Below are 21,339 nucleotides of genomic sequence, written 5' to 3' on the forward strand. Positions count from 1 at the left end.
GCAACAAGAAGGTGGTCAGGGAAAGTATGGAACCCTTACTGAATGGGGGAAGCACTCTAGTGACTGATGTGGATAAAGCTGAAGTACTCAATGGGTTTTTTTGCCTTGGTCTTCACAGACAAGGTCAGCTCCCAGACTGCTGCACTGGGCAGCACAGTATGGGGAGGAGGTGAGCAGCCCTCAGCGGTGAAAGAACAGATTAAGGACTATTTACAAAAGCTGGACATGCACAAGCCCATGGGGCCGGATCTAATGCATCCGAGGGTGATGACTGATGTGATTGCAGAGCCATTGGCCATTATTTTTGAAAACACTTGACGATCGGGTGAGGTCCCAGATGATTGGAAAAAGGCAAATATAGTGCCCATCTTTAAAAAAGGGAAGTAGAAGAATCTGGGGAACTACAGACCAGTCAGCCTCACCTCTGTCCCCGGAAAAATCATGGAGCAGGTCCTCAAGGAATCCATTTTGAAGTACGTGTAGGAGAGGAAGGTGATCAGGAACAGTCAACATGGATTCACCAAGGGCAAGTCATGCCTGACCAACCTGATTGCCTTCTAGGATGAGATAACTGGCTCTTTGGACATGGGGAAAGCGGTGGATATAATATATCTTGACTTTAGCAAAGCTTTTGATATGGTGTCCCACAGTATTCTTGCCAGCAAGTTAAAAAACTATGGATTGGATGAATGGACTATAAGGTGGATAGAAAGCTGGCTAGATCGTCGGGCTCGACAGGTAGTGATCAACAGCTCGATTTCTAGTTAGCAGCCGGTATAGGGGTCTGTCCTGGGGCTGATTTTGTTCAACATCTTCATTAATGATCTGGATGATGGGATGGATTGCACCCTCAGCAAGTTTGTGGCTGACACTAAGTTGGGGGGAGAGGTAGATACACTGGAGGGTAGGGATAGGATCCAGAGTGACCTAGACAAATTGGGGGATTGGGCTAAAAGAAATCTAATGAGGTTCAAGAAGGACAATTGCAGAGTCCTGCACTTAGGACAGAAGAATCCCATGCATTGCTACAGGCTGGGGACCGACTGGCTAAGTGGCAGTTCTGCAAAAAGGATCTGGGAATTACAGTGGACGATAAGCTGGGTATGAGTCAACAGTGTGCCCTTGTTGCCAAGAAGGCTAATGGCATGTTGGGCTGCATTAGTAGGAGCACTGCCAGCAGATCGAGGGAGGTGATTGTTCCCCTCTATTCGGTACTGATGAGGCCACATCTGGAGTATTGCATCCAGTTTTGGGCCCCCCCACTACAGAAAGGATGTGGACAAATTGGAGAGAATCCAGCGGAGGGCAACAAAAATCATTAGGGGGCTGGGGCTCATGACTTATGAGGAGAGGCTGAGGGAACTGAGCTTATTTAGTCTGGAGAAGAGAAGAGTGGGGAAATTTGATAGCAATCTTCAACTCCCTGAAGGGGGGTTCCAAAGAGGAGGGAGCTAGGTCTAGGTTGGATATTAGGAAAAACTATTTCACTAGGAGGGTGGAGAAGCACTGCAATGGGTTACCTAGGGAAGTGGTGGAATCTCCATCCTTACAGGTTTTTAAGGCCCGTCTTGACAAAGCCTTGGCTGGGATGATTTAGTTGGGGTTGGTCCTGCTTTAGCAGGGGGTTGGACTAGATGACTTCTTGAGGTCTCTTCCAACCCTAATCTTCGGTGATTCGATGTGTTTTCGTTAACTATTATTTTTGTTTAAAGATTTATATCTCTACATATAGTTGTCTTCTCTTAGGAATTAGCATCAGGAAGTACTTATGAATTTCTGCCTATACCACGTGCAATTTGTAATAGTAATTTTTTTTTAAATATTCCTTTTTAAAACAACCCATTTTGTTGTATAAAGTAGCTGGCTCATTGTTGTGTTTTAAACATTTCCACCATCCTCTCTGTCCCCCAAGTGGCTTAAAGATTTTTATGCTTCCATGGAAAAAGAGAGAAGCTTGACAGTCTTTTTCTTCTTCTTTTAACTTCATCAATAATCCTGTTTACAAGATGTCAATTGATGTATTTGTCAATATTATATATTTTCTTCCTGATATTTTTAATGGTCATATTCTGCTTTTTTCCCAGGTCATACAATTCATTGTATGGATGCTGAAGCTACGTTATGTGTATTGGCCAACATGCCATGAAATTATAGTAAGTTTTTTGCCTTTTGCTTAAATCCACTTTTTTGTATGGTTTTTTTCAGGTGCTAAACAAAGGCCTGTGATACTTATGTAGAATCATTTTGCTCTATGTTAAGTGAGAAGCTATACTACAGTATTCTAAAATACCAAGCTGTTGAAATGGAAAACAAAAATAGCATTTTGTGCCATCCATTTAAACATAAATGTGTTCAACTAGATTGGTTAAGTTTAAATCTGAACCTTCAAAGTAAAATCTGGACATTAGCACACCACAAAGTTGATTAATTTCACCTTCTGTCAAATTATGCATTGCTTAGGCAGTTTACTGTAAATGCTAATCTCCATTTTATTTTTAGCTAACTATTAGTCTCTCAGGGGGGAATGTGGGAGTAATTGTCAAAGCTTAGCAAAGGATTACTATTAAACCAAACTGCCAAAGCAGGTTTTGGGGGGGATCCACTTCACTCTTATCAGTTAGCAGCTAGTGGTTCTACATTTTAAAGATGTGTGAATAAAGCAGCCCTGTCATGAAGAGATTTATTAAAATCTTCCTTTTCTTTTGGCATCATTTGTTTGTGGGGTTTTTGACAAGTATCTGTTTCTGTGTCTTTGCCCTGTTGTGAGTGCATGTGAATTTGTATTCTGTACTTCCTGTCCTCTGTTCTGCATTTGACATTTCAATATTTATATTTTTGTGTCTTTAAACAAAATTCTTCATAACTAGTATGGGGAGGTGAATTAGTGAGGAGGGTGCAAGGACGAGGGGCTATGGAAGTTGGGCATTGGAGCTGAGCTGATTTTGGGCAACAGTGGCCAATAGTGTAGGAAGAAAAGGAGTACTTGTGGCACCTTAGAGACTAACCAATTTATTTGAGCATAAGCTTTCGTGAGCTACAGCTCACTTCATTGGATGTAGTGTAGGGAGGCAGGTGTGTAGGGAATGAGGAGACAGCTTAGCTTCCTCAGCTCCCTGAATGTCCCTGAATCTTTTCTGTATATCCACCTTCCTCTGCTCTCTTACATGCCAATCCAATCAGTTGCCCTAAATCCATGAAATTTAGGGCTTGTCTCTGCTGCACTCAGTACAGACTATGGAGGTGTGAACTGAAGAGCACATCAAAGTGTTGCGCTGTAGCTGCCCCACATGGACACTGCTGATGCAAACTAGAAGGTACCCAGTTTGTGGTGTTGTGGTCTGGTTCAAGGGCTAGGTTAATGTAAACTGGGTACCTTCTAGTTTTGTGCCAGCAGCGTTCACATGGGGAAGCTACAGTGCAACACTTTGTGCTCTTCAGTTCACATTTCCTCAGTCTGCACTGACATGTGGGGTAGACGTAGCCATAGACACCTTAAGTCGTTTTAAATTCATTTGAAAATGTTACCCCCCTACAGATTTAACAGAAATTAGGTTGTCTAGTGCTGAGACAATGAAGTTGATCAACCTTCCTTGGCTCATTGCCTGTGGAGTCCAATTCAAATTCATTTTTTTTCCACAAAAAAAAATCTTCCGGGACAGAATGCAGGTTTCAGTTTTTAATTACAGATCCTTCCTTCAACTTGGTCACATGCGCACATGCAAGTGTAAATCTTGCCAGTATGTAGCAAAAAGGCTATTATATTTGGCAGGGAACCCTTAAAAGTGAGTTTATGGATTCTTCCCTCTCCTGTTCCCTCAAAGAACATCCTTATATAGAGGTAGACTGATACATGTGAGTGTTCAAAAGGTCAATAGGTTTTTTGGGGTGAGGGGATGTGAGCTAATTAGAATTGATGCTCTCTTTCTGCAGATCACAATTGCCATTGACTTAAGTAAACGAAGAGTGGCTGACACAGGTCCATCAACTTCTCTACTGAATAAGTTGGCTTGCTACATGGTCTAGACAGCCTTTCTTGCAAAGTATCTAAACCAACTCAAAAGGTTTGTAAATCTCTATAGGCCATTTCTAGCACATATCCCCACTTCTAATTCAAGGTAATCAGAAAAGGCATTCTTATCATTTGTGCTTACATAACTTTTTCCACTAGTATGACTTAAGTGCTCCCTCCACATTGTAATGTATTTCCCCTTTTGGGTCAGATAAAAGGAATAAAAACACAACAGCTATTCGTTCTTTTTTAATCAGTCAGGCTAGTTCTCCTGACAATTGCAGAATGCTTTTGATAAATTCTGACATAGCTGTATTTTGTGTTGTCCTTCTTACCAGACAGCAGGATAGTGAAGAACATTGAGAGCTATAGTCAATAAATATAAACTCTTTATTTTAACCGTGTTATATAAGACTCAAAGGTATTCCTGGTTTATTAATGCAGTGTGTGCACATCTGTGTGTGTTAATAAGGCTCAGAAAAGCGATTACTTTGCTTTTTTCTATTGAGGATTAAGGCTTAGTCATTATATATTAGTTTAAGGCTGTAGAGACCAGTTATGGCCCTTTATCCTGGGGAGACAGGAAAATCTAGCATTCTCAAGGTATTGGGAAGAAAACTGAAACTCTTATTTTTCTAGGATGCTGATAAACTTTTAAGTTAATTTGCATTTACACTTAGTCACAATCTGTATTACTAAAGCAGCCTGAATACAATTTGCCTTATCTTTACACCGTTGTGTAAAAGGTTAAGTGGCAGTTGAAATTAAATTCTGTAACCACAAACCAAATTATCATATCCTATCTAACTCTATAAATTCACCTGTGGAACAGTAAACTTTCTGCATTTCTCAGGTCTTAAGTTTTTAGAAGGAAAAAAGAAAAGCTAAATTGTAAAATTTTCAATAATTTCTTAGTCCCATTTTCAAAAGGAATTTAAGAGCGTCATTGTCATTGAAAGCCAATGCAACGTAGGCTCCTAATTGCCTTGTCACTTTTGAACATTTTACCCAAGAGCTCTTAAAGCGATTGCTAAGCCTCTGCTCAATAAACTGTCATTTGACATAGAAAATTGCCCTAAGTCTAATAACCCATTTTTAGGGCAGATTATCAAGAAATGTTGGTGAAACAGCTCTGACAATTTCTAGAGATCTGAATTCCTTCATCCTGTTATCTGATTTTAGGTCTGATTATGGTGCAGAGACTTAATCTCATGGTCAATGTTGTTTTTCTGGAGATGGATGAAAACCAGTTGTCCAAGCTGGATTTTTTAGATCTGTTAGAAGCCTTTGAATCTGTTTCCTACAAGCTATTTGATATGCCCGTGGACACTGGCAGGCATATGTGGGGATGTGATTGGATAGCTCTATTCTTTTCACTCTTCTTCCTCCTCCTCCTCCTACAGTACATAGTCACACAGGTTTGGACTTCTGTTACTTCAAACTGAAATGTTTGTTTTGAAAATCTCTAAGGAATCCAGACTACACTTCCTGTGTAGCCACCACTGTGGTCTTTTCTGTTCTTTGCCAAAATAAATAATTATTTTATAAAAGGAGCAAAAAATACCTGTGGGTTGAGCCCATACCCGCTAAAGGAATGAAACTTAGAAAAAGCAATTGTTGGAGGAAACTATCCTGAGAGTCGGATAACATGGCACCTCAAGTATCTGTTGCTTCATAGGTATTAAAATTGTTTTTCTTGTTTGTTTATGATTGCATATTTCATATTGCTGTTTGCTTGCCATTAATGTCATTCATTTTGAAATTGCAAAGCCCAAGTTTTTAAAAAAATTACATGAACATTTGTCTATTTAAGATAGAAGGGGGTTTGGCAGTTATATTAGGGGGTTTGGCAGTTATATTAGAGAATTGCATGATTCATAAATTACTTCATAAGTTATTGAATGCTGTTGGTGAACATAGCTTGTTAAACGGATAAGCACTTTTCTCTTGTAATAAATCACTTTTTTCCCTCCAGAGTGGGTGAACAGCAAACGGTGGCGTCTGCTGCTTTTTTTAAACTGATGAACTTTCTCAGGCGAGACTGTGATCGGTCTCTTTTTAAAAAAAAAAAACAAAAAAACTATGGTATGCTGCAGTCACGGCAGCCCAGTCACATTTTCTATTTCAACTTGTTTTGTGGACACATTATTAGCTTACACCTAAATCCACATTAAAATTGGACAGCTTCCATACTCACATAGTTTAAGAACTCACTGACAGAAATTCATGTTTGTATATTCGTGTCAAATCATTTGCATTTTATTGTAAACCTAGACAAGCATTTCATTTCTGTGTTTTCAGAAACAACTTGTTCTATGTCATATGAAGTCCTGCTCTGAGACTTCAGAAGAGGAGTAAAAGGCAGTATGGAAATATGTCATGTAAATTATCTTCTTTCTCTGGGAAGCTGCATGGTTTATTGGAGTGCATTGTATGAACACTTTCCTTTCATGCAGTTATCCACCAATTTGGGCAACTACACGAGGCAAAAAGAAAAGGAGGACTTTTGTGGCACCTTAGAGACTAACCAATTTATTTGAGCATAAGCTTTTGTGAGCTATAGCTCACTTCATCGGTAGGATGGTAGGATTCTTAGTATACTGGTATATACTTTGTATATACTGGTAGGATTCTTAGTGTCTTTTTGGCTCATGATCTCATCAGATAAGGAGTGCATAACATGTTACATAGCACAGTTGTCAAACATGTTCTGTGGCTGAAACCATAGACAGCTGATCATGTCAGCTGTTTAGTGATGAATATTTCTTCACCTGCTTAAAGAACTTAATACTTAACCATAATACTTTTTGCTGTAGCAGAATCCTTTCAGACAGGGTGTAGTGATATACCTAGACAGAGTGACTTGTGCTTTCCGTTTGGTTTTTGAAAGAATTATGTACAAGCAGAGAGATTATTTCAGACCAGCGGTTACCTATGTTCTTTGATTTAAAAACAAGTAGTCTTTAGACGCATATTGAGGTTAGGTAACGTTTAAGCATTTTATTTATGAAAAGGCATCAGTCATACTCCTCCCTTCCCTATGATTTATGTAGTAAGGTTTTGAGTCTATAGATGAATATACTCAAAGTTCAAGTTGTGTCATTAAAGCTTTTGAGATAGAGTGAGTGGAGACATGATAGGTTGGGAAAAACAGCAATGCACTCTTTTTAAGTCAGATGGTTCGTTCTTGAAGCCACAAATTTTATTTTGAATGCCATAACTTGTTTGCCTTCTTCATTATATTCCTCTCTGGAAGTAGTATTCTTACTTACTGATATTATACAGTAAATTAGATTGCTGACAAGGGTCACCATGGTTTCTAATCACAAGACAGTTGTGGGTATAGACAGAAGAAGCAAATGAGACCCTTGTCTACATGTCTCTTTACCAAATCAAGGGTTTCTTAGCCGCTTTGTAGGAACTCTGCATTTTGTGGTGTCCCACAGTTGTGCAGACATAACTATTTTGTTTTAAAGTGCGGAAGTATTTTTGAAGAAAAGGATAAAATAAGTAACTGTTACTGTTAGCAAGAGTGTAGGAGTTCTTTTCAGAGTCCTTGATTATACATAGGCTTGAAAGGATTAGATTTTTATTGGTAAATACCAGTAAAAACGTTGTTTTTGCTGCGCACATACAAACTGATGAAAAATATTTCCATCAATAATAAAAATTTACCGATAAGCAAAGTAAAAAAAAATGCATCTTGGGAATTTCTTAGAGTTAGATTAAAAGATATTTAATTTGTATATTTTGACATGTGGCGATGCCAGTTTGTGGTTTTAACAGTTATAAAGCTTTAATTATTTGAATCTCAATGTCTAGTGTAGCAGTTCTCAAACTGTGGGTTGGGACCCCAAAGTGGGTCACAATCCTGTTTTAATGGGGTCGCCAAGGCTAGCGTTAGACTTGCTGGGGGCCAAAGCTGAAGTCCGAGCCCCAGTGCCTGGGTCCAAAGCCCAAGCCCTACCGTCCGGGGCTGAAACCAAAGCCCAAGGGCTTCAGCCCTGCGTGGTGGGGTTCAGGTTACAGGCCCCCTGCCTGAAGCTGAATATATTGGATGCTCTTTTGTATGCTCCCAAATGGCTTTCTCCACTCATTTTGTAATATTTTCTTTTCTGCTGGTGGTTATTGACTATTAGCTGCAGGAATAGTGTGCTTCTTTTTAGGAGACTTAGGTTATTGATCTAGTAGTACCTGATACCATAGGAATAGAGCACTTCACCTGTGCCATTTCTTCTCAGCTTCAGTCAATATCTGCTTAGAGGACCTATGTCCTTCCTTCATAGTTTTTAGTGCATGATATTCATTTCCACTTAGTATTTATTTTCAGTCTTGTGATTGGTGTTATGAATAAAACTTAAGCCCAAGATTTTCAATCCAGCTTTCCTAAAGTTAGGCTCCTATGGACTTCTCTAAACACAAAAGTTGTACCATTGTATAACCCCCTGTAGAATGGGTGTAGTTATACTAGTGTAGTTTATTTCCTCATGGGAAGGGGAATAAACTATACCAGTATAAACACTGTTATATTAGTATAACTGCATCCACACTAGGGGTTTCACCAGTATAACTGTTTCAGTGAAAAAAGTCACACTACAAAATCTGTGTGTAAAGTAGACCTAGGATAATGTGGCTTGTTTGTCAGAAGTGCTCAGCATCTCTGAAAACGAGACTGGTTTTATTTAGGAGCCTGATTTTAGGTACAAAGTTTGGAAAATTTTGGGCTGAATCTTTTTTATAGGTACTTATGTCTCTTCACTGTTGAACTGTGGAACAGATTATGGAATGCTATAAGAATAAATGTGGAGTTAGTATGCACCTCAGAGCTTTTGTTTACTGCCTGTTTTTCTCAAGAGGTGTTTAGGTGGAAATATGTCCACTCTCATTCCTTCTAGATAAATTATTTTATTTGTGCTAAGTGATTGAGCTTAGATAAGGATCTGATTGCTACAAGAAGTCTTGTCTGTGAAGTGTACTGAAAGCACTGTTACCATGTGCCCCTTTTACTTGATGACATATTACTGTTAATGCATGTCAACTCCTTTTCTGCATATTAAAGGAAAGCTCAGAGTTCATGGGTACTTTGCACTGCAAACAATACAGAATGTATTGCAGTTGGCAACTTCCAAAATTCACTTTCACGAGAAAAAGATTGCACTACAGTACTTGGATGAGGTGAATTGAAAAATACTATTTCTTTTATCATTTTTACAGTGCAAATATTTGTAATCAAAAATAATATTAAGTGAGCACTTAAAAATTAAGTGAGCCCACAAAAATGCTAGCGTAGACAAAGCCCCAGTAAGCAAACTGCTCCAGCAACCCTTTAAACATCCAAAAACACATTCCACCACCATTCGGCACTTGCTCAGCCTATTGTTGAACCGCTCCTTATTGCTGTCAAGGGGCCAGTATACGGCTTCATGAGCCATGGGAGCAAGGGGTAGGCTGGGTCTCCCAGGATCACTATTGGCATTTCATCATCATCTATGGTTATTTTACGATCTGGAAAGAAAGTCCCTGATTGCAGCTTTCTGAACAGACCGGAGTTCCTAAAGATATCCACATCATGCACCTTTCCTGACCATTCCACATTGATGTCAATGAAATGGCCCCTTTCAGTTTATATGCTCTTTGGAAGGTGGTCTGGTGCCAAGATAGGGATATGCATGCCATCTATCGCCCCACCGCAGTTAGGGAACCCGATCATGGCAAAAACATCTGCCATGTCCTGCACATTGCCCAAAGTCACTACCTTTCTTAGCAGAAGTTGATTAATGGCCCCACACACTTGGATCACAACAGCTCCCACAGTGGATTTACCACCGCTGAATTGATTTCCCCACTGTTCAGTAGCAGTCTGGCATTGCAAGCTTCCACAGAGCTATCTCCACTCATTTTTCCACTGTCAGAGCCAGTCTCATTTTAGTGTCGCTGCACTTCAGCGCTGGGGAAACCTCTGCACAAAGTTTCTGGAAAGTGGCATTCCTCATTTGAAAGTTCTGCACCCACTGCTCATCATCTCACATAATGATGCGATCCCACCAGACAATGCTTGTTTCCCGGGACTTGAAATGGTGCTCCACCATGTTCAGTGGGTGCATGGCTGCCAGCAGCAACCGGGAATTGTTTCATTCTATGGCTTGCTGCAGGGCTGCTTGAATGACATTGCAATGTTCTGCGCAGCAGCTCTTGTCTCATCTCTGGAAATACTGCAGGATAAGGCGTGAGATGATTGGTAATGCTCATAACAAGGCTGCACAACTGAATGGGGTCTGTGCTTCGTGCGCTATGGCATACAGACGGCTAAGCCAGGCTTTCGAAAAAAGGCACGAGGCAATACGGATTTGTTTGCCATTGATATCATGGTAGGGAGGAAACTGCATCATGGAAGGTCGAAGCTATGTTCTGATTCCCATCTGCGACAATGTTTTGGTCCCATGAGGCGTTGCAAGCCCCTCCTGAAACCCTTGCAGTTAGTTGCATTGTGGGATAGCTACCCACAGTGCACTGCTCTGTGCATCAGTGTAAGCAGTGCTAGTGAGGACGCACTTCCACCGACACCATGAGTGTGGTGTGGACAGGCACGACTGACTTTATTACTGCAGTGGCTGGATGTCAACTTACATTAAGTTGACTTAATTTTGTAGTGTAGACATCGTTGAAAACACAGTCCATTTATAATTACAAAAAGGTTTCATTCTCCTGTATCTGTCTATGCTTATCTGCCGCATTTGTTTCTGTTTTCTAGCAGACTAAACATTGACTGATAGATGCAGGATCTTTTGCTCTGATCAAGTAATTTTACTCCTTTCTTTAAGCCTTATCAATTCATAGAAGATACTGACTTCAGGAGACTCAGTAGACATCACTAGAGAAATAATGAAGTTAAAGTTACTTTGCTTTTGAAGAACCTGCTTAGTTAAGTTTAAACTTAATGCGGTCCTCCTCTTTCAATTCTGGTAACGCCTATATGATTCAGCGCTGCTTTTCCTGTGGGATATCATTGTATGGTGCATCTATTCCTTTTAAGATAATCGGTGTCTGTCTGTCTGTGTCTCTCTCTCTCTCTCAAAAAAAGGCATTGCCTTCTTCCTGGCAGACTGGATGTATACTGTGTTCTATACTATTCTTTTTATTCTTTTTCTGCACTGTCTCACTAGTGATCATATTGGATCACTTACTATAACTTTGATCTGATTTTAAAACAATTCCACATTAGTCTTAAAAGATATTTTAGGTAAAAATTAGAATCTTGTATGTGAGATGTTGGCTTATATTACATTATTGACCACTACCATTCACTACATTCTGAAGAGATAGTGTGCTTTAGTTGCCTTCTTTATCAAATCAGAACTTTACAGTACACATGGAAGAAAAAAATGAAACATCTGAGTTTTAGAATTTGTTTAATATTGATCTGACTTCTTGTCAGTAAAGATGCTGATCCTTTCAGAAAGTTGCCCTTATCTCACCATATTAAGTAGGCGTGGGTGTCAAAGTTCAGGAAAAAATAAGCTCCAAATCTCCATCCCTCCCACCCATATTTCTGAAAACCTTTTCCTCATTTCTCGGGTTAAACCACTTTTGAGAATTTCAAAATTTTAATGTAACTAACTTTAAATCCTTTTTTTTTTTTTTTTTTTTCCAATTTTGTGCCATGTTGCATGTCTGAGTTCTAGCTAGGACTGGAGTAGAGGGAGACTAATCTCTCAGTATTTTTCCAGTTGTAAAAGAAGACAGAAGTACTGCAAATTTCAAAGATGCTGTCAACCAAATTTTACTATTTTAAGGTTGGGATAAGCAGTGCTCTAGAAAGAACGGACAGCTTATGATATACATGAAAGGGAATTAAAAGGAGGATTCAAATGTCTGTTTCTGAAAATCGATACTCCATTGCGGAGGTTGATAGACTTCAGTAGTTCAAGGATTTTCTATTCATAGGGATTAGGGAAGAAAAATTTCAATTCAACGCTATGCTCGTTTTTTAACTTCCCGAGTTCATTATTTAGGAGGTATCAGAAATTTCACACCTCTCAGTTGGAGGTTAGAATGGTTCTTCAGTTTTTCAGCACAGTTAATTTATCTTTTATTTTAAATGAAAACAGTGATTTGAAGAAAATCTAGACAATCTGTTGAAGCATCTCTTTGATTTCATGAGTCCCTGTCTTCATCAAACAAAGCTTAAAAGATGGTATCTCCCCCGCCCCCAAGTGGATTCCTTGGTTTACTGGAATTGGGACATAATCCCTTCTCTCCCCTTCTTTCCAGCCCATCTAGTAGTTCAGAGTAGTTTAGACGTGGCTTAGCACTTCTGTCTCTTACAATCACACCACTTGTTCAGCACTGATTTGAAGATTAGAGGAGAGTTAGGGCACAACTACACTTAAAACACTGCAGTGGCGCATCTGCAACGGTTCAGCTGTGCTACTGTAAAGCTTCAGTGAAGACGCTACCATGCCGATTGGAGAGCTGCTCTCATTGGTGTTCTTAATCCACCTCCACAAGAGGCAGTAGCTATGATGACTGAAGAAGCCCTTCCATGGACATAGCGCTATTTATACCGGGGGCTAGGTCGGTATAGCTGTGTTGCTTAGGGGAGTAGTTTTTTCACACCCCTGAGCAACATAGTTTGACCAATGTAAGATTATAGTGTAGACCTGGCCTTAGCAAAATTTACTGATACAGTGTATACCACTCCTGCTGCAGAAGTGGAAACCAGCTACTTGTACTGGGATGTGTGTACAGTCTTGGGAATTTTAATATTATATCTGTCCTAAAGGGGATTTGCTGCTCTCCAGGATAAATTTGATTAAACATGAAGTTTCTGTTTTGGGGTTTGGGGGTTTTTTTTGTTTTGTTTAAAGGTCTTTCTATATGATGTGGAATTTTAAGATTTCAGAGTTACTGTCTTCTCAATGGCATCACTCCCCATCATGCAAAACATTTTCACGCTCTTGGGCTGACTCAAGGACAAGAAGTTGGCATGCTGTGGCTTACTAAAGTAATGGCAATGCTGTTATAATACAGAATTTTTAAAAAATGTGTAAGTCCATACAAGCAGAATTTTCACACACATTCACAGATGCTTTGCTCATCTTCACACTTATGCTTGTGCAAAAAGTTGAGTTATATGTGACTCCCATCATATGCTAATCTCTGTTCAGGACTGTAGTTGCCAGCATATTTTGAAATAGCTTTGAAAAAGAGAGCTGTACAATAAACTTTGCACTGCTGGTTCTGCAGCAGGAAGTTTTTGGTCTTGTGGTGAACTTTAGCACTTATCTAATGCTTTGCATACACGAACTACTTAATTTTCACAACATGCGTGCGACAGGTAAGCAATATTCTTCTTCAAGTAGTGTCCCTCTGGGTGCTCCACTCGAGGTGCGCTTGCATCCCCTGCACCTTTGATTGGAGATTTCACATAGCAATTTCCGTTGGCCTGCTCATCAATCCTACTTAGTCTTGTGCACTGCACCATAGTTATATAGCACTGCACAGGTGAACCACCCTTGGGTTCTTCTTGACTGCCTCAGCCTGAGACAGAGCCTTAGCAGCTGTCCATGTTGAGCTTTCCTCCACCTTGGAAAGTAGTTTAGTTTGTTTTTGTAGTAATTAGCTGTAGTAGTAGTAGTAGTAGTAGTATTTAAAAAATAAAATCCTGGTTTTTTTTTGGAAGGACCATTGTTAAATTCCCAGGCTACCTGTACAATAGATGGGGAAATTTAGTGCCTAAGAATGGGTTTATAGAAGCCAGCATTCGGAGTGGGGAGGCATCTAAGCTTGCCAGTAGGAAATGCCTATCAGGAGGCACCTTTCTCTGAGTATGATCCACAGCAGTAAGCATGAAACGGGGGTCAATTTATGAATTTGCGTGGATGCACATTAGATTTTAAAGCTGAAATCTAACTAGTGGTTTGAGCTTTGGCCCGCTAAACCCAGGGTTGAGAGTTCAATCCTTGGGGGGGCCCCATTTAGGGATCTGGGGCAAAAATTGGGGATTGGTCCTGCTTTGAGCAGGGGGTTGGACTAGATGACCTCCTGAGGTCCCTTCCAACCTTGATATTCTAACCCAGGTTTGCCAAAGTATAATAGAATTCAAGAGGATAACCCCTTTTTAATTAAGTCCAGGGAGCATTGCCTTACTAGTTTAACGCTAGGTTCTTTTCAGGTCAACTTTTTTAACTTGAAAAGTATCTCTCAAACTGGAACGCTTGCTTCTTCTTAACCAACTAACAATTTATTAATTCACCCAAAACCACATTAATATATAATGAGCAGTTCACCAGTCAAACACAGACACGGCCAGTATAGTCTTGCAAGCAATGATCAGAGTTTAGAATTGAGGCTCAGTAATTATATCAAAACTAATGTAAATGATCAAGATTTCTTATATTTACTTACGATCAGCAATTCTCAGTTCTTTGATATCTGACACATTTATCACATTTCCAAAGCTGCACTTCTCTTTAAGGAATTTTTAAGAGTGTGGTAACTTCTCTGTTGACTAGGTTGGTCCAAAAGGACAGGTTTCGAATATTAACTGCAATTGCTTAAAAAAATTATTTTCAATCTCTCTTAAGCCAATTTCCTTAAATTTATAAAGGAATTAAAATCTAAAAGATGGTTACTTGAGTTTTACCTAGAGAGCATAGACTCATCAAGATAACCTACAGTTATTTATATTAAAGAATAGAAGGGAAAATACAATCTTTGAAATTAAATCTCACCACATTTTCTTATCTTCTTAATCCTGGGACGAGGGAGAGTCCTTTCTACATGACTGGTCCAGATGTCGGTCGCACTTAGGATGCTGCAGCTTCTTGTGTTGGGTTCAGTCAACTCCCTTGAGTGCATAGTGACCTCCATTTTGTATATCCTAGTTTCAGGACTTATTGGAGGGGGCTGTTACCCAGGGTTTTCAGAAACCAAAGCAGTGGTAATTTCATTGTTTTAAATTGCTGCTGCGGAACCTTAAGTGACAGATCCTTGACCAAAGAAAAGCTTCTTTGGACTATTCCAAAGCAAATCTTTTAATCTAATTTTTATTAACTTTAAAGAAAGATGCAACGTATAGTGATTCCTAGTGGGTTACCAGACTAACTCTTAAAGGGTTACCAATATTTTTAGTTTTAGCAAAACTATTTATTATTTTTATTACTAAAGCATTTCTCATAATCATCATAATAAAATTTACATCTCAGAGGTGCCAGAGGCACTTAAAACTAAGGTTGGCTGTTCAAACTTTTTTATTTTTATAGTACACCGGACCCTCGCTAGAACGCATGTCTATATATTGCAAATTCGCATATAACATGGTCATGGCCATGGATCCCAAATTTAATTACTTTAATTGCAATTCATTTTAACGCGGTTAACACGGTACCGCGCATGGATCCCAAATCCCGCATTCTAGCGAGGGTCTGGTGTATATTTAATTTTTATTTTATTATTATTGCATATATGGTTAGGCAGCAGCTAAGAAAGGGTTTGGGGGATATAAATGTTGGATTTAAAGTGGCAGTTATACTCCTAAATTCCTTTATGGGTCTAGCCCTAAATGATTAGGGACACGGGGGGAAATCAGACCAGTGTGTTCAAAATATGATTCCTATCTTTTTCAAAAAGGGTAAGTATGATTTTGTATAATGAACTGTAATCAGATATAATGTGGAAGGTTGATTAAGCTGTTGATGCACTGAAACAGGAATACACCCACACATGTACTGTACTTTAGGTAATTTGCTTGTAGAGGTTTAACATTAGAATCTAAATAATTTAGAATCTGTTTTTATTTTATGAAATGTTATGCATGCATGCAAACCAGCAGCAGATGTAGATAATTTCCTTTACTGACTATAGTTAATAGGTTAGACAGTAATCATAGAGAAAACCACAGATGACAAAAGTTACATTTGTTTTGTAAACTACTTTAGACCTTTTTTCTTTCTTAAACTCAAGTTGACATACTGAAATGTGCTAGGGACTAACTTGTAGAGCTGTCTGTCAAGTTCAGGGCAGCTGCACCTGTATTCCCCATTCATGGTCCCTCTCAGCTTCTCAGCCATCACCTTTCTTGGGGAGAGACTAGTGTCTCTCCCTCTTCTGACTGGGATTTTTTCAGGCTGCTCAGTTCCCTGCTTACATTATGATATCCCCAGCAAGCCAGGCTGCATAAGCAGGCCCAGCATCTGTGCTTTGCTTTCTCTTTGAAGGCTATGTACAACATAATTGTCAACAGTTGAGTTTCCACACAGCTCTTTAAAAGCAAACACACTTATTTTCAAGGTAAAAGCATTACAGAGAAAACATATTAAAAACAATAAAGGAACCTAGAGATATGCTAATAAGCTTATCAGATATCACCCCTCAGCTCCAGCAAGGATACTGATAGGAGTCAGTCCTTCAAGCCGCACAGAGGAGGGTTGTTGTTTTTTATGGTTACAAGTTCACAACAGCCTTAGCTCAAAGCCAGAACAACCATGGACAGTTCAGTATTTCCTCATATATCATGAACCTTTGATCTTGGTCTCATTTAACAGGTGATCAGCAGACAAAGTTCCACTCCTCAGCGTGTAGCTTCAAAACGCTGGGTTTTTGCATAATTGGGAGTGCAGAATTTGTGTTGCATTATGTAAGTATCGTTTTGTGTGTGTGTGTGTGTGTATATATATATATATATGATTTGATTTGTCTATGTGATACATATTTGATATGTATGTGTGTATGTATGTGTATATATATATGATTTGATTTGTCTATGTAAACAAATTAAAGAACAGCATCTGTTTCATGATTGATGTGGAGGAATCCATACAAAAAAATCTTTCTAATGAGAGAATCTTTTGTGCTTCTTGTTGAACAGGGCTCTTACTCATTCACCAGTTGACTACTCCTCTTAAAATCCATCCTTAATGCCCACTTCTAATGTAAATCAACCACATTGTTACTTAATAAGATATTTATTTTATATGTATATTTGCTTTTTTAAATTGCAAATGTTGTGGCCATCCAGTGCACAGATCTATGCTGAGATCATTTTAGTACTGTAGCCTTATGTTCTCTTAATTCTCTCCCCCATTGTTTTGTTGACCTTTCATGAGACCTAACATACTTGCAGGTGCTGTAAAGTAATAATTCATTATCTGCAGATGAGTTTGCATTGGAGTATTTGGTCTCTTCATGTTGTACCACTGTAAACCATCTGATTCTCCTGTTAAAGTAAATTCTTACATGCAGAAAGAGTATACTCGGAACACTTTAAAACGCCTCAAAGCACTAGGCCTTTTGTATTAATGCATGTGCTCTGTACCAAGGACTGTGGTTTTTACCTGTTCTGTTAACTGTTCTATCAATCTGTTTGTTGTGTTTGAGGCTGAAAGTTTCAAGATCTCCTCGTAACTTTTGTATTTTATGGTTATGTTGTTAATAGTTTAATTCATTAATCTTTGTCACCAGATTCTCAAGATTCAAAAACTCAAGAGAATCTGTACTTTAAAATCTTTTCATAGCATCTGATAAGCATTAATAGCAAATCTCAGCTATTGATATGAGACTGTGCTAAACTATTAGCCACAGATAAACTCTGTTTGCATGATCTTTAAAATTTTAACCCATTGAGCCATCAAATCTTGTTTAGCTTTTAACTCAAAATGTGTTGGAGGCATCTACAATAAACCTAATGAGAAAAACAGCTAGTTAGGAGTTGTTACCTTGTTTCACAATGTGGCTTTTGGATTTTTTTTTTTTAATTGATAAAGTTGATGTTTTGGAAAATGAATCCTTAATAAACATGGTTATCAAAAGTCAAAAAGCTTTTCTTGTATTTAAGATTTTCTCAAAAATAGCTGAATTATCCACAGGGAGCTGTACTATTATGCTTGTTTACGTTACTTAAGAATTGGAAGCCTAAACGCTTTTTGGGCTAGATTTATGAAGCCTCATGAATTTAGATATACACAGTATGTGTGCCAAACTTTAAGTGAAGATGGTTTTCCTTTTTTGGTGTACAAAATGACCCCTTGTTCTTGGGTCTGAATGGAATTAAAAAGAACATTTAAATAAAAATCCATGTCTTTAAAAAAAAGCTTTGCCATTATAGAGCTTTCATTTTTGTTGGTTCTTGGGGAGTCTTTGTGTGGCCACAGACATCATTTAAAAATACTTAGTGACTTTCTGAATCAGTTGTATTTTTAAAAAGTTTTCTGTGCTATGTGTACAATTAATTTAATTTTAAAAGAAGAAATATTATTTCATGCAGCTGGATTTTTAATTGAGAACAGATGTAAAGTATAAAGCAAAGAGTATGTTTAAACTACTTCATTTTAATAAGGACAATAGCTTTTTGTTTCCCCTCAAATTAAACTCTCTGTTCAGGACTCCTAATACTTCTTTTTAAAGGCCTCAAAAGTAAAATAATGGCAGTCCTGTCCTTAAAATTTTTTTCCCCTTGGCACTCTGTTTTAAAGAACACTCAAATGACTTCCTTTAAATTATTCTCAAAGGGGGTGTAGTGCACGAATTTTTTGAGGTGCAGCTGGGTAAATATCCTTTAATCTTTGAGTGTTAGTTCTCGTTTCTGTCCTGTACTATCATCAAAACAAAATCTTTGTATGCAAGTCTAGATCTGGCTATAATTACTCGGTTTCCATTCTCTGCTGCTGCACGTTCAGCCATTTATGGTGATCTCTTGACCCAAAAACCAAGCGTACCTGTCTCACAGAGCTAATGTGAGGATTGATTTTCAGTGTGTGTAGCTTGAACACACAGCATGCTAAAGAAGAGGCTATTATCAGTACACTCCTGTTATTTTGTGTAGCTTACTTCTGGAATAGAATAATATAAATATAGGGGTGGAAGGGACCTCATGAGGTCAAGTCTTGTCCCCTAAATCTCCCTTTCTGCATATTAAGCCCATTACTTCCTGTCCTACTTTCATTGCACGCAGAGAAAAATTGATCCCCATCTCCTTTGTAACAGCGCTTAACATGTTTGAAGAGAGTTATCAGGCCTCCTTCAGTCTTCTCTTCTCAAGACTAAACATGTCCAGTTTTTTAACCTGTCTTCATAGGTCAGGTTTCTCAACCTTTGATCAGTTTTGTTGCTCTCTTTCAGATTCTTTGCAATTTGTCCACATTTTTCTAAAATGTGGCACCCAAAATTGGATGCCTTACTCCAGCTGAGGCCTCACCAGTGCAGAGTAGAGCAGGACAGTTACCTCCCATGTCTTACATATGACACTCCTGTTATTACACCCCAGAATAAAAGCCTTTTTCACAACTGCATCACATTGTTGACCCATATTCAATTTGTGATTGACAGTAACCCCCAGATCCTTTTCAGGAATATTGCCACCTGGCCAGTTATATCCCATTTTGCTAGCTGTGCATTTGATATTTCCTTCCAAAGTGGAGTACTTTGCATTTGTCTTTATTTAATTTCATTTTGTTGAATTCATCCTAATTCTATTTGTCTCGGTTGTTTTGAATTCTAATCCTGTCCTCCAAAGTACTTGAAACCCCTCCCAGCTTGATGTCATCTGTGAATTTTACAAGCATACTCTCCACTCCATTATTGAAGGCATGAAAATACAGACTAGAACTGGGCCAGATGATCTGTGGATCTTTATTTTTGCTAGTATAATTTGTATGCTGTCTTCTGTTGACCAAAGTTGTGTGGGGTTTTTTGAGCAGTTATTTATTCCTTTTTGAGATCAGCAGTGTTAAGATTTTGTGCTCTACTCATTACCTCAACCGCAGCTTAATAGATTTCATAACAGCTGCCTTTAGAATCGCATAATTAAAACTCAGTGTAGTTCTTCAGTTTAAATTCACTTTAAGTTCACCTTTTTTTACAGTTTTAAAAATATAACCATTGCATAGTTTCTGGAGAATTAGGCATTTTGTAGTTAGTTTCAGAAAGGGACCATTCTTAAAATAATTCTAGAATTACTTACAAAGGTTTGTTTTAGGCTTCCCTTGTTATTTCTGTGTCTACCTAGGTCTGGAAACTCCATGCGGAGAAGCATTCTTAAGATTCTGTTTATGTATGTATGAAATATGCTCCTTTTAAGGACAAAGAATTTTTGTAACTCACCTAGACTGTGTGTGATATCAATAAAGGGAGTGGTTTAGATAGACTAAAGCAATTCTTTCACAGGCGGCTAAAGAGATTTTTGACTGAGGCATACAGGATCAGAGGTGTTTCACTACCTTCATCCAAACAGAAGTAATTCTGTTGGTAATGTAAAAGTCTATAGCCAGAGCATAGGTCAGTACTATATTTGAAAATCACTAGAGAGCATAGCTGTGGGAACTGTCTGCTTTTATAGTGTATTACAAATTAGAAGTCACAGTTTCAGCACAGTCTGCTATCCAAAGGCCACTATTGGTCAGTTTTCTCTTGTCTGAATGTTTTGTTTTCAATAGTGATCAAAACACAAAGATTTTTCCATAAAGTTAGTAGTCCACTGGCAAAAATATTGAAATATTAATAGAAACTAGTAGTAACAGAATGCCTGATTTTGTAGCAATTGTGTGCATAACTCCCACTGAAGTTAATGGGAATTTTGTTTTCGCAAGGACTGTACGTTGTATTTTAAAACCACCAAGGAAGTAAATAAATATGCTGAAAGCTAAACCTATTTTGAAATGTACTTAGAATGTAGCATGGGATATTTGGAAATTTGAAACTCTGTGTCAGGGAAAATATTTTTTTTAAATACATATTTTGAGTATCCTTTATTGGCTTTGCCAAGAGAGGCCTAATACTCAACTGGATGGCATTCCTGTTGGTCTGTAATGTAAATTTGGAACATCAGTTTGCTGCAGATTGGAACACTAGAAAAACCCAATTCACAGGAAAATTAGGGCCCTAGATTGCTAGGTACTGTAGGTAGAGCAATCTCTCTCAATCTCTCTGCTACCCCGTACCGCTGACTACACATTGGGGCGGAAACTTAATTTGCTGTATGAGAACATTGTCTGATCTGGACTGTAACTGAAATGAGAGAACCTTATAGGGAGAGCTTATCAGAGGGAAGCGGGGACCTTCGGGGTGTGTGTGTGTATGGCTCAGAGTGAGTAGGTGAAGCAGGGACCTGGTGTGGAGTGAGGGGGCAGTGGCCTTGGTGATCGGGAGGAGGGGGGAGAGGATGGCAAAGCAGGGACCCACAAGGGAATGAAGGGGGATCTGGGTGAGTGGACATGGAAGTAGGGACCAGAAGGGGAAGATGGAAGAATGGGGGTCGCACAGAACCCTGGAATGGGGGACCACACAGAGCTTCTGTCATGGTGGGTGAGGTAAATAGGGCACAGTGGTATGCCGGG

General features: G+C 38.8%; 1 protein-coding gene across 26 annotated transcripts in view; it reads left to right on the top strand.

Moving 5' to 3' along the window:
• The window catches only part of SIPA1L1 (signal induced proliferation associated 1 like 1), a 376,811-nt gene that overhangs the window by 210,062 nt on the left and 145,410 nt on the right, over positions 1 to 21,339 (top strand). For 19 of the 26 annotated variants that reach the window (XM_043548047.1, XM_043548055.1, XM_043548048.1 and 16 more), the window contains 2 exons: positions 2,085 to 2,153; positions 3,931 to 4,061. The exons of 2 other annotated variants lie outside the window; for them this stretch is intronic. The gene's annotated coding sequence lies outside the window, so the exon portion shown is untranslated. Of the gene's footprint in view, positions 1 to 2,084; positions 2,154 to 3,930; positions 4,062 to 16,554; positions 16,647 to 21,339 lie in introns of all 26 variants that reach the window. 5 more of the 26 variants (XM_043548050.1, XM_043548049.1, XM_043548054.1 and 2 more) reach the window with 2 other exon arrangements.

Source organism: Chelonia mydas, chromosome 6, assembly GCF_015237465.2.
Source record: "Chelonia mydas isolate rCheMyd1 chromosome 6, rCheMyd1.pri.v2, whole genome shotgun sequence".
Lineage (NCBI taxonomy): Eukaryota > Metazoa > Chordata > Testudines > Cheloniidae > Chelonia > Chelonia mydas.